Raw genomic sequence first — 14,548 nt, 5'->3', positions numbered from 1 at the left:
TTTTTTATGTCATTATCAATGTTAGAGATTCTTTTTATAATACGTCAGAGACTTTCTATTCAGTTACAATCATAAAGGCTGGTGTTATTTTCTTTTTGCTTCTGGGTCTCCACCAACTGAGTGTCGGTCTGTTTTGAAATCAGCCATGGCCTTCGAGCTGCCTCCTGCTTCACCTTCAAGCCCGTCTGTCTTCTTAGCCCGGGCTGCCGCAGTTCAGCATATCGCTGAGCAAGTAACAGTGTCTGGAATTTGGATGGTGGAGATACAGTAAGAAAAATAGTTGCATTTGAGGAAAAATGGATTGAATTATGGATTATTGCTTATCTGTGAAGTTAAAAACCCTGGATTTGAATCTAGCTCTGGAGAGCAAAGTAAGGGTCTGACAAAATGAAAGCTTATATCTTAATTTTTTTATAACATAACTCAGTCTTCTATTTACTGTACAGAATTATAATATTCTTATGCTAATATATTTAGATTCCTGTGAAAACACTTGACATAATTAAATTTAGAATGTGTTTTGTTTGGAAGGTGTCATTTAGCCTCTGCATTATTGTCACTTCATAAGATAAAGAACAAATACGGTAAGAAATACTCATAATTTCTCGTAGTTCAAGGCACATTCTTGGAATTCGTTAAATCACTTAGTACTTCTTATTTGATACCAAAACCGCAGGTTCTTTTGTTTGCCCTAATAAATAAGCATAACTGGCAGTTTTTATTAAGAAATAGTGCAGGGGAAAAGAAAACACATGGTTTTAATCCCAGCACCAAGCTCTATGAGCTGCAAGTGACAGGTGAAAATAGATACAGTACTCCCTTAAAACAATTGGTCTGCATTTGCCGTGGTCAGCGCTGAAATAACTAGGTAAGGGTAGTGTTTACTTTACCATAATCCAAGCATAATCCACAACAAACATACGCAATTAACATTGACTATGGTCCTGAATCCAAATAGTTACTGACCTTAAAAAACAAACAAACAAAAAGCCCACCACAACAAGCAAACACACAAAAGAAAAATGAATGACCAGAATAGGGCGTTCGCATATTACACCTTCGCAGCAGTTTTGTCAGAAATCATTTAGGCAATAGTTCTAGACATTTAAAAGCCCAGAGCCATCTGAAGTTTCATTGAGGATTTCTAGAAGTCTGGATAAAACTGATGTTCAAAGCCTTGGGCTCACAGGTGCCTGTTTGATTGGCATGATATTAAGTGCTTTACATGAACACAAATTGCTGGTTTCTGTCTAAAACTAAATTAAAGGTTATATTGTGGCCCTCCAAAGATTTGTTTACTAATAGGCTTGGTGCTTTTTGCAGTGTCTTTTCATTAGATGGGTGGCTGTTATTGCGGCCTGAGATATTGGTGCCAACGAGCCCTGGGGCCACGAGAGGGGTCCCTGTGCCCCCGTCGCGGGGGCGCAGACAGCGCAGCCCGGCTGGTGCGGCGCTGGGAAGGACGAGCTGCGGCCTCGGTGCTCGCTCTGTCGGGATCGCCTCCGAGTGGTGGAGGGAAAGATGACGTATGACGAGGGGAAAAATGAACCACTAAACCAGTAATTCACTCAATGACAGTCTACTCATTCCACCCAACTTCTGCTGCGCATCTCTTTCTGAAGTTTGGAAAATGGGTCTGTGTTCCTTGCTTCCTCTGTGTTGCGTAGACATAGCGGCTGGTTTGGGAGTTCTCCAAATATGAAGTGGGGTAGCTTTTCTAACATCACACTTGACCAGATACTTATTTTACTTTTTTGTCCACTTTTGCCAAATATATGCTGCTTTCCACTGGTACTTCATAATGACACAAAAGAGTATCACACACAAGAGTATCACACAAAAGAGTATCAACACAAGACTCATGAGAAACCGTAACTATTGTCAAAGAGCAAAGAACAAACAAACCTGAGAAACTTGTGACTTTATCATGTGGAAACAAAGCTAATGGAAGAAAGTACAGAAACAAAGATAATGTAAGAAAGTATAAGAATAATGCAAAAAGTTGAAAAAAAGAGTCATATTATTTTGAGGAAATTTCCTCCCTTTTGTATTAAAAATATTTTACTAAAAATTATATCTATCCCAGCATCTTCTCCAATACTCTGCAATAAAAAATACAGAAAGCAAGATACGCACGTTCTTGGAGGAACCTGCAGCCAACCATGCGCACCCACTCAGGACCCAGCAAAAAGCCCGTCAGCCCACGCTGCTGGAACACACGCACGATCAGCTGCGCCTTCTCACCACTTCCTCACTTAGAATGAAACCTTTCTGAAACTATTAGCTAGTGTGTGTGTGACAACTGTTTGCTTTGTCTAGAAGGTTGCCAAGAGTCTTACACCTGAGTCTTGCATAAAGACAATGTACCTGCTTGGTTTTAAATACTGAGCCAGTTAGGGTTTGAGTGCGCCATGCCACAGCACATCTTGGCAGGCTCCTGCTCCTGCTCCTGCTTAGAACATGAACTTCAAGTCAAGATCAGAGTCAATCTTAAAAATGTATTTGAAACAAATTTTGATACAGATTCCTTTTCATAGCACCTAGATATTCTTTTCCTCCAGCATGCCCCTGTTTGCATTGAGACGGATCTTTTGCAGATGTCAGAAACTCACGGTTCCCCGCAATCCCCATGTGGTTTTCCTGCCTTCGGCCTCTCTCCTCACGCAGCTGCCTCCTGCTGCCTGTCCGGCGGGGCTCATTTTCAGCTCTTCTGCATTCCTGGTATCGTCTTTTCTTGGATTTGAAAAATGCAGGAATAATTTTGTAAGTCATGTACCGACTGCTTTCTCTTTCACATGTCTGTGTGATCTAAACATTTAGCATACATAAATTCCAGTGTTTTGTTAGAGGCTTCTTGTAAAACCCCAGGAGCGATGCGCCCAGGCCTGGTGGTCAGACCACAATGGAGAGAATTGTGTTCTCCGACGCCCCGTCACTGGGGCTCCTTGTTCCCTGCATGGGTTACATTGCTCCCACCGGCACGGCTGGGAGACCCAGTTCCACTGGGCTTTCCCAAGGAAATGGCCCTGATACGGACGCCTTACCAGGTGCATCAGTCGATGTCTTGACCAATTTTAACCATTTTGAAAGATGAATAGAAATCTCAAAGATAACTGTGTGATTTCTGAAAATCAGTGGCTATACAGAGATGAATGCCAAACCAATAGGAGCCGTTCAGTGATAACCCAGCATCATGGGAGCAGGGGTTCCTAAGCCTGAGCAGACAGAAGTCTCTTGCTGAGACCGAACTGCTTGGGGAAGGTCCTGGGCCCTCCCTGGAGGTCTCGGTAGCTGATCTTTCCAGGCATGAAGAACATCAGTACGAATTAACACTTTTAAGAGAGGAAAAGAAGGGCAGGATACATATGGTGTATGTTCTGGTTGGAACAAGCCGTCTTGCCAGTCGACACTCATACAAATTTACATTCACATAACACACGCTGTGTCCTTCCCTGGGAAGGATATCCAAGGGATCCGGGGTAAACTGGACTACTGCAGTAAAGGAGTCAGCGGACAAAAATCCACAGAAACAACGCTTTCCTGATTCTGCTGTTCACTGAAAACTTGTATTTTGAGCAAACATAAATATTCAGCTGGACGGTTTTCTTTAAGTACACCAATAAATGCAAGTTAAAACAGTTCCATGACTAGTGGAACTAGCAAAGCCAAGTTTTCTTTCCCTCTTCCAGAAGAACATATTGCAGCTTTTTCTGTAGTTAACAAAATGTTAATATGGAATGGAATGGAATGGAATGCGTTGGTTATTACAAAGTTTTTAAACTAAAATCTCTATCATTTAATTAAGTTTCCTTGAACAAATTGTTTTTTTTTAAATTATAACTAAGCTTATGGAAAACAAAATTGTTTAATTTATGGAGACAAAAATACCCCTGAAATTAGTGACAAAATAAAATAGATTCATCACCTTTTCCACAAAGCGAGGACTTTGAGAAGATCTTTTTTATTTCATTTGCCACACTTACGAAGCTGCAGTAAGAAAAATCAGCTTTGGAATGAGGCACACGAGTAAATCACTGTCAGAAGCGCCAGCGTCCTGGGAGCAGGAACCTGTAGCCAAAGTGCCTCCAGCCGCAGGGCTCAGCCTGCTCTGCGCCCTCCAGCGCGGGCAATGCCCATCGGACTACGGGGAGGTCTGCAGGACAAGTCTTCATAGGCTTGTTGCTGCACTGACCAGGAATCAATTGCCCTGTTTGAAAGCAACAGAAGTCAAACTACAAAGCCAAATTATGTTGGTAATTGCTTGTGTGTACAAAATGAAGACAGCACAAGCAGCTTCTACTTCTCATACTGTAGCAATGCAGCCGCTAGAAAGGCACATGAGGAATATATCGATTCAGAGGCAAGAAGCAGGCTGTGAGTAACGATTTTTTACAGGTGAAAGCTAAACTGGAACAAGAGCAGACATGAATTTAAAGTAGATTCTTTACAATGTGGTGATTAGGCCATGCACAAGACCTTGTTTACGTGATAGTTTATTCTCAAGTAAGTAGTCCTCATTCAGCATACCAGTTTATATGTATTATGAATGATTTTCTCATTTTGCTATGTGGCTTAGTGGAATACATATCTGCTAACTTGGCTTGGCCAGTTTGGATACTCAGGTCAAGCACCTATGCTCAAACAACAACTCTACATTTGTGTCAATCGCAGTTGTGAACAGCCTATGCTTTCAGAAAACAGCTGGTCAAACTGCTTATTTAGGTAATGAAGATTAATTACTGACCAGCTCTGAAAAATCAGTTTAAGGAAAAACCATTTCATGTCAGAGCTAGAGCTAGAAAGCCAGCTCTCCCGTGCCGTGTTCCTTTTCCTTACCTTAGACACCAACAGCTCAGTATTTCATTAATTCTGTGCTCCAACTCCTGCAGCGAATGAGACTGGAATTCAATAGGCAGCTGCCTCCATATACAGCCCCGATACCCCACCAACCACAACAGAATAATGAACTCATGAGTAACAGGGGGCCAAACTGGTGCAGCTTTCATTCTGTTCATTCTTGACTCTGAGGGCTTGTCCTTGCAGTCTTGACAAGAGTTTTTTTATATAACAGCGAAATGTGATGCCAATGAAGAGGTATAGGATTATTTCTATAATACATGTACATTTTCGGTCTTTAGGCCTGCTCAGCTCACAGATGACTGGCATTCAACAGCTGTCGATTTTGTAGTCCTGACAGGAAGCTAAACCTGAGATTATCTTTTCAGTGTACTGAAAAATTTAAGCCAATGGAATAGGAATCAAAGTTGTCAGTTCTCACTGCTTCCTTCCTTCCTTCCTTCCTTCCTTCCTTCCTTCCTTCCTTCCTTCCTTCCTTCCTTCCTTCCTTCCTTCCTTCCTTCCTTCCTTCCTTCCTTCCTTCCTTCCTTCCTTCCTTCCTTCCTTCCTTCCTTCCTTCCTTCCTTCCTTCCTTCCCTCTCGTCCTCTCTCTCTTTCTTTCTTGCTCTCTTTCCCTCTCTTTCCCTCTCTTTCCCTCTCTTTCTCTCTCTCTTTCTCAGTTGCCAGGAATTAGGAATCCAGACACACCAGTCTGTTCCTACAGACATATACATGAGTATACAGTTGTCTGTTGTGACAAAGCTCTTGTGCATATAACTAAACCCAGTATTATCCTCTGGTGTGGATTTTCACGCACACATGAATGAGGGGTATTTGGAACTTTTACTTTCTTACATAAAACAACCAAAAACACACAAAACCAAAACCAAAACACACCAAAAAACAACCAGTGACAACCCCAAAGTCCAACAATGATGAACAGTGCACACCACTGAAAATATGTAAATGAAGCTACGGAATGTGAAGCCACCGTAGCTGCAGTTGGGTCAGACTGAAGGGGTCCCAGGGACGCCATTTGTAGCCCACTCAAGAGCGCGGGCGGGTGTGGGAGAGAGCAGTCCCGGGGCCGGTGTGCCCAGCAGCGCCGGCACCCACGCGGCGTCAGGGGCCGGTGGCGCCGCGCTCGCGGCCCAGCCCCCCTGAAACCCGCCTCGTCCGGCCGCTCCGCAGCTTCCTCAAAGCGTGCGTGGAGCTTTGCCTTGTTACACCGTGAAACCTGGCCCCAAGTTATTTTTATTCCATTTACTTAAGTGCACATAGAAGACAGCCAAGAAATCTATAAATGCTGATGACTGCAAGAGGGAAGATCCAGGTAAGTCTTGAACAACCTTAAGAAGTAACTTAATAGCTAATAGTAAATACCTGCTGGTGTGCTTATAGAACACAGGCTTTTGTGAAAGAACATGGTGTAAACATTACAATTAATATTATGCAGCAAAGCAGGGCAAAGAAATAAAAACTAGATTACTTTTGTCAATAAATTTGACTTGATACAAATTAGTGGAAGTTAGGATGACTCAGAGAACTGAATATATTTGACACTGGGGAAAATAAAACAACTTGTTTTTATATGAACTCTTCAGTAGAGTGAGTGGAAAAATATTCGTAAAAAACAATGCGTAGCTCAAGGTCTTAGAGCAGAAGCATAGCCTTTTGTATCTGGTAAGACTTAAAATTCATGCTTGATGAGAATGGGTTCAGAAATTCAGTGTTTCCTTAGTGAACACATTTTCTTAATAAATATCTCATGGAGGAAAGGACAAGACTCGTGAGGATTTGCTTAGTGACAGGTCCCAAACGTCACCGCAGGAATTCTCTGCTGGCGGTTTCCAGCCAGCACCCCGGTCTCTGGACAGCAGCGCTGTATGGATGCTGGTGGGGCTGGCTGTAAAGGGTGCCCCACACTTGCCTCGATCTTCCCTTGCAGTCAGCAGTATCTATAGATTTTTTGGCTCTCTCCTACATGCCCTGAATCATACGGGATGAAATCATTTGAGGTTAGCCTGCAGTGGGAAAATAGCCTGTTGTTGGCAGATTGTCCTCGCCCTTAAACAATGTTCAACTCCGGACAAACCTGTTGAACTGCACCTACTACCAACACCTATTTTTGACAGCAGATAATATGTCTAATACAGATCAAGGTTTTTTTAATAATTCTTTCTTACTGGAATTCTTAGTTCAGTTTCTACATTGGTATCTCTGGGGAATAATTATTCCTCTCTTTCTATATGTTTTGAGAGAAAAAGGTCCAAAACTGGCTTAGGCTTTTATTCCCCCTGTAAAATTGAAGACTTGCACTCAAGATTAGTCCAGAGGCATTGTTATTACCTTTACAGTGACAGTCTTAAAGCTCAGGGTTCTTGGCTTCATTTCTCTGACCATCTACACATCTCCTTTTGAGTTGAAGCTTATATATTTGCCTCAAAATGTTACAAATTGCTTCCCGGGCCTTTTGTTCAGATGCCGTTATTAGCAGATCGAGAAGAGTGTTTGCCAGTCTCTTCACTGCAGAGTTCCATACCAGAGCTACACCCAGCAGTGAAAAATGTTGATAAATATGCCTAGTCCAGCTTTTTCATAGTCTTCCATAAAAGGTGCAGTCTTTTAAGCAGCAAGAACACTTATTCACCCGTATGTGTAACTGCTTTGAAAAACAAAAGCTTAATGAATGTTTTCCAGCTCGAGTATGTGTTGGTGGGTACTACTTCCCCCATTGTCTGCCTTGACTCCTCCGTGTGCAAACAACTACTCAAAACGCTCACATATCTTACATTAAACACTTCACTCGCTGTTGCCTAACACTTCATGTACATGAAGTGACTCATTCTGAAGCACCGCCCTACGTGACACCTGCAGACGTTTTCAACAAAGGGGCACAGACTGGATTTCATGGTGTTTAGAAGAATACTTGCCAAGGAGTGAGGTAAGCAAGAAATGTAGTTGCGCAATAAACCACTCGGGTTGAGCGTGAGGTCACGTCCAGCCCACGTTACACCAGCCGGGCCCCGCTCAGCTGGGAGCGCCCGCTCGGCTGCTGCCGGTCATTGGCCCAGCTTTGGTTCAGCTGCTGACGTGCCGCGGGAAAAGGGGTCGGATTTAGTATGTGAGGCTGGTTAGGAGTGCTGGGGAAAGCATCAAGGTTATTCTTAAGTTTTGCATTTTATAAATGTATGCAGCCTTTGGCAGGCAGCTGTATTTATATTTGCTGAGTATGATTTAATGTTGAAATTCAAGACTAGACACCTGGATTTTATTTTATTTTTTTAGTATTTCCCTGTTTATGTTAAAAAATAATGGCATGTGAGGCATCAAAGGAATCTTTACTGATTTCTTTAATCAAAATGCGATCAGAAAAGTAATTTTGAGAAGCCAAAATTTTAATTGACATAGTTAATTTGAGGACAATATCTATTACAGTAATAAAAAGTTCAAACACGATACACTCTTCCCATTTATGAAAATTCTTCTGTGCTTTCACAGAACGACAAATGGGTTGTTTTAGCAGGCCATGAGCGCTTCGGGCGAGGTTTTATCACAGAGCTTTTGGTCTGCAGGGGACAGCAATGAATTTACGCAGCTTTAACTTCCAGCAAAGGAAGTCAGTGTCATTTGGGGGCAGAAAAGAAGGGAAAAGGTAGCAGGACAGCCAAGAGTGTGAAAGTTTTGAGTTACCAATATGTATGTGTCAGCTTCCTACTTTTCTAGTTACAATAAGTAGCTTTTTGTTACAATTGTTTGCCTAAGATGCCCCAAATAGATAACAAATAACCAAGGGTGCTTCCAATTTTCACTAGTAAGGAAAAGGTCCTTTTCATACTTGATTTCATATTAAGCATTGCTGGTTATTCGATGTACGAAACACTGTAAAATTTCCTTAATACGTCTTTCAATCCTTTCAGAAACACTTTGGGCGAACGCTCAGGTCCTGATGGCGGCGATGGCGGTTTCCAGGAGGCGCCCGCCGGGCGCTGGAGCGGCCGCGGTCCCGGCCGCGCGCTGGAGGGGCCGCGGTCCCGGCCGCGCTGGCGCTGTCGTGAGGGCGCCGCGCCAGCTGGGGAATCAAACTGGTGATGAGGAAAATGTGCTCATAGTAAGAAATAGTGGATTAGCAGAGTTTCTGGAGGCATGGAGACAGGATAAACGTTATAGAAACCTGACGGGAGTCAGTGTTGCTTGTGGGAAGAGTACTTCTGAACTTTTCTACAAACCGTATTATTATAAACCAAATTCCTAGAAAACCATCTGTTTCTGGAATGGGCATTTCTTTACCAACATGTACAATAACCTTATTACAAAACTCTTCCTAAAAAGTTTCTATCTAGTGTTTGGAAGGTGGAGCTTTGTAAGACTTAGAATCACAAGCTTTCAATTCCAGCTCTTCGTTCTGCCTCAGTCTTCATCTATAGAAAGGACACGGTCACTAGCAGTTTTCAAATTTAAGGATTACTGTTGGTGAGGCAATGAAGAAATGACAAGTACATGTAACTTTTAAGCATCACTGTATAATTTAGCTTGAATCTGGCTGTCATCTGGAATAGCACTTATGAGATAGGGGAAAATGAGATTCATTAATTGGTTGATTCTGTTAGGTTAAGGACATTCTCTGGACACCAGACCCATGTCCTCTGTGTCTCTTTCACTCAGCAGTGTTGTTGGAAAAGCCTTCGTCCCAACGGCTGAGCAGGTAGCTCAGAGCACTTGGGCGGACGGCATCCTTTGTCTTGAATTGCTTCGGCCATTATTGTATCCACAATATTTAGTCAAATCGGTGAAGTTCTCTGCAATGATACAGTATCAGATTAAGCGAAATCATTTTCTGGGAAGAAGCTGTTAATAGAGACTTTTGTAACTGAAAAGTACTGGGGGCTAATTTGGTCAAACATACACCTGTATGTCGGATGAACAGTATTTTAGAATGTCATTTTATTTTCTTTATGAACGCGTGTTTTTTAAACTAATCCAGTTTATCCTCCAGGTTAGCTTTCTTGCAGTTATCCTTTTTGAGTTTTGTACATTTTCCATTTTATGGATGTTCTTGAAAGAGAAAAGTGTTTATGATGTCTTCAGCAACATTATTTGTAAACACAGTAAGTATGGACTAAGAGAAGAGGTAGAATCTGAACTGCAGAAGCAAAGACAGTTTGCGCCTCAAAACTGCACCAGCAGTTTTCATTGAATAAAATTTGACCAGTATGCACCTCTTTAAAAAACAAGCGAAACAAAACACCAAAACCCAACCAAAAAACTTCTCTGTTGTGTCACAGTATTGTTGGGTATGGAAAAGAAATTCTGCATTACTCTGGTTTAATACACTAAAATCAGCTCGACAATATGTATAAATTTGATGTAGCTTTAAAGGTAGCCAGCTGCATAGCATTTTATGGATAAAACTATTTAAAGCACACTAGAGGTAACTTACCTTTAATAACCCAAGTGCAACTTGAATATGTAAATACTGACACAATAGTTTGTCATAGCTTCTTTTGGTATGTGCTGTGTTACATACGCAGCAGTAATGCGCTGTGCTTTCAAATTAAGTTCATGGACAATTAACGAAGAGTGTGCTGAACCTTTTGCAAGAGTTCTCAGGCCTCGTGACTTGGCCAGATTCCAAGTTGGCTAATTATATAAGGTTATTTCCTGCTAATAAGAGATGCCATCACTTCCTGTCCTAAACTATTGTGCAGTCTTGTCTGCTGTGCAACAGCTCTTGTACTTGCCCTGAAAAAGCTTCTTTCACTTGTGGATGTAATTGCTACAGATCCACATTAAAAATATTGAGGCTGGATTTTTGAATCCTTGTGGTTAAAGAAACAACAGGAGTTAAAAAAGCCACAACACCCAAAGCGCTGCATCCTTTGACCAGAGAAAACTCAGTTTTTGTTTTGGTGCAGAAACAGGAGAACTTCATCGACATAAAGAAAATTAACCAAGCTATTTTATAAGGTGTTTCAGAGGGTTTCACAGGGAAGGGGAAATGCTAAATATGCCTAAATAGCAAAAAGCATCTGATTTTTTTGGAAGAATATAACAATGAGCTGGATTTGCAAGTTAGTATTTCCCTGTCTTATTTCTTGTAAAGGACTTAGAAAAAAGGATACAAAAAAATCCCGATTGTTTGTTTTTTTATGTATCTCTTTTGGTCACTTTATTTGACAAAGATGTTGATGGAACAAGGTGAGGTCTCATGATAGCGAAGGATTTTTAGTGCCATAATTGCCGACATTTCTGTTGGCGAGGCTGGTGTTTCTCCAGTCAAACAGAAACAAGTCACCTAATTCTTTCCTAAGGTAGAAGTATTTTATTACCTGACTGAAAAATTTAAAATTAGCTTAGTTTTCATTCATTCGGAAGGTCAAAATGACACCCTGGGTATCTGACCCCAATAAGCTGCAACTGAAAGCCCTCGAGTACTGAGGGTCAGACATTCAGAGCTGCGGATTTTAACCATAAAACGGAATGAGAAGAGCAGGATAGAGGGAACAGAGTGAAGAATAATGTTTTATCTGCCTACCTTTGAAGGCTTAATAATTTAATGGTTTAGAATGAACTGACCTTTCACATTGTTAGGGATTCAACTGGTTAATAAAAATACTACGTTTATTGACACTTGGGGCTTCCAGGTGGGAGGAGCCATGGAGGGGGCTGGAGGAGCCCCGGGGGGCTGGAGTGCGGGCGCTGAAAGGGGCTGGCAGAGCAAATGCGAGTTCGCTGTCTTTTCGGAAGAGGGAAGAACCCTTTGGCAGCTCAGGACTGAAAGGGAGCTGCAATGACGCGTAGCTGCTGTGTCTCTCCCAGAGAGGTGCGTGATGAGCGCAGTGCACGTTCAGCGAGGGTCTTTGGGAAGTGGTCTGTCACACAGGCTGATGCAGAAGCTCCTCAGGGAAGACTTTCAGACTTTGATAATCCATGTGAAACTGCAGTCTAGATTCTGTCCCATCCTTTGGAAGTTCTTATTTGTCCCTTGTTCCAGTCATCTGACTTCAAATTTGTGTTTTCTGCAAACAGTTACGGCTGTTCTTCTGGGCATTCATTTGCTTCAGCACCTTTGCAAAGCTGCAGAAGAAAAGCTACCTACATACCGATTTTTCAGCAATTAAACAGCATTTCTTAATGGAACCAACTTAGTGGTGAACACATCGATCCTGTTGCAAAGCTATTACTTTCGGTTTATATTGTACATAAACTTGTTTGTGCTTTTAAAGATGCCCTGGCCTTTTGTGCTTCTAACCTCTTGCAGTGAGACGCAGATCCTCCTTTGGCCACTCTGGGGTGACGTAATAAAACCAGCGGAGTAGGAACGTAAAGCCAGGAGTACTGAGACACCTCAACTGGTGTGAACAGCTGTGAGTGCCAGTGTCACCTCTGCAGGGCCAACAGGCACCTGTGATGAGAATGAACCTCCTAAACACAGAGTAAACTCCGCAAAGAAGCTGTGCCTTTGACTGGTTTACACTGTTATTGCTTTTGAATGTAATTTTCTAAAACATAGATTACACATAAGAATTGAGTTATGTATTCAGTTTTTTATTAAAAATGACCTTTTTTAAAAAAAATTAATAACGTGCATTAAATGCTAACTGTTTCTACCCTCATTAGGAGAGTAACTAGTTCTACTAACCTTGCAAAAGCTTTGTTATTTTTTCTTGGATGGTAACTTTCTACCGGTCCTTACTGTGTGTCCAATCTGTCTTAATATATTTTAAAATAATAAAATACCTGCCTTGCAAACACTACTCCGGGACATCTGTCAAGAGAAGTATATAGTAAGGTTTCAAGACTCCAGTGAATACCGCATAGCCTTTTAAAACACTTTAAAGGACTTTTTGTGTGTTTAGGTGGATAAGCAAGTCTGCCTAGAACAGAGCGCGTTGCAAGCCCAGGGTCTGGACCTGTGCGTGGTTTCAGCCCCGCACACGAGCGGCCGGACGGGTCCAGGCGCAGGCTGAGAATCAGGCTGTGACCCGGGAGGCTGGGCAGGAACCTCGGAACCGCACCTGCCTTTGGGAGATCCCGCCGTGACCCCACCCGCTCAGTCCCGGGCCAGTCTTGGGCTTGGCCTTCCAGTTGCTGGTGTGAGGCACGTCACTGGTGTCACTGGTGTCACTGGTGACACCGGTGTGAGGATTCAGACATGTAAGGTTACGTGCCCGTAAATGTGGAGCTTACTTGATTTTATTTCTGTTTTCATCCAATTCAGCAATTAAGTTTTTCTGTCAGTGGGTGCAACTAGTTAAAGAAATATTAATGATAGGGTCAAAAAGCATAGCAGAAAAGACAAAAGGAACTACAAAACAGTACTCTGTCATGGTACGTATATATACATATACATATATATATATATGTATTTTTATGGCACTTACTCCAGAAGCCTGAAAAGAATGCAAAGGCTAACTACATTTGGAATTAATCCACCATACAAAGAAAGCAAAAGAAACAAGAATCCTATTTTTGTAGAATACATGCTGCAGTTGGAATCTGCATTTTTTTAAATCGAGAATTACAGCTCTAATATTGCCTGGGGGAGAACAGCCAAATTTGAAAGCCAGGAACCCTTCTGATGTAATAGTTAATCACTTTAAGGGCATCAGTGGTGTCCACTAACAACCACTTCTGTTGAAAAAGCATATTAAAACAAGGGAATTATTAATACATTTTTTAAACCTTGTAAGTTTTGTGCTAATAAAACTGATTTGTTTGTGACCAATGGAAAAATAATAAACTTTTAAACATATTTTGGTGCAGACTATAAAATACCATGTAGTGACCTAAAAACATTTTAAATTGTTGACTGAAGGCCAAATTACTATTCAGCACAATGAGAAAGATACGGTTCGTATTTTGATGTCAAATACGTCCCAGTGGTTTGAATCTGGATAGTTGGCTGAACTTTGTGGAGAGGAGAAGTACGTGTTGGGGCCTGTGGTTCTGTACTCAAGTCGATTAAATTCTGTCCTGCTGAGCATTATAGAAAACAAAGATTACATAACATTGTCCAGACATGCACGCCTCTTCATTTTTCACAACATACTATGCTTTGACTTATTAACAGCAGAAAATAGATTTAGAATGGTTATTTAGAGGAGCCGTAATAATCATAGACACTAGAATGTGTTTTAAATATTACAAGCAGTGATATTAAATACGTATATAACAGCCAGTAGGTTTCATAGTGTGTTATCTACATGCATTGTTTCCCCTTATAAAGTCCTGTTATCTCCTGAGTGACAATATTGTGTCTTGGAAAATGCATGAGCTTTTGATGCGTAACATTCCGAGCAAAACAGCTGTTTATTGTACCCATACTCATTCTTATCCTACACTCTTTTTCTGAGACCATTATTAGTAAATTTTGAGGTTAGAGAGGTACTGACCCAATCAAACATGTACAGAGCTTGGCCTCCGAGTTAATTAAATATGGGTTAATAACATATTATAAGGAAATCATTGTCCTTATTACAATTATTAGGTAGCTAGTCAAATTATAGCTTCAAAGGAATGCAGAGCATGGAGAACTCAGGACTAAATTATGCATTTGAACCTTAGGCCAGCTTTTGCTGTTGAGACAGTTTGCTGCTGAAAGGAATTGTGTGTCATTGGAATTAAATGCCTTTCTGGGGATGGAAGGTTCCAGTTTTTAATGAAATTACTCAATGTGGTGTGGTGAAATGATTAAAATCTGTATTCCGGG

The sequence above is a fragment of the Streptopelia decaocto genome (assembly GCF_964273445.1).
Source record: "Streptopelia decaocto genome assembly, chromosome: 6".
Classification (NCBI taxonomy): domain Eukaryota; kingdom Metazoa; phylum Chordata; class Aves; order Columbiformes; family Columbidae; genus Streptopelia; species Streptopelia decaocto.
This window is presented reverse-complemented; position numbering follows the sequence as displayed.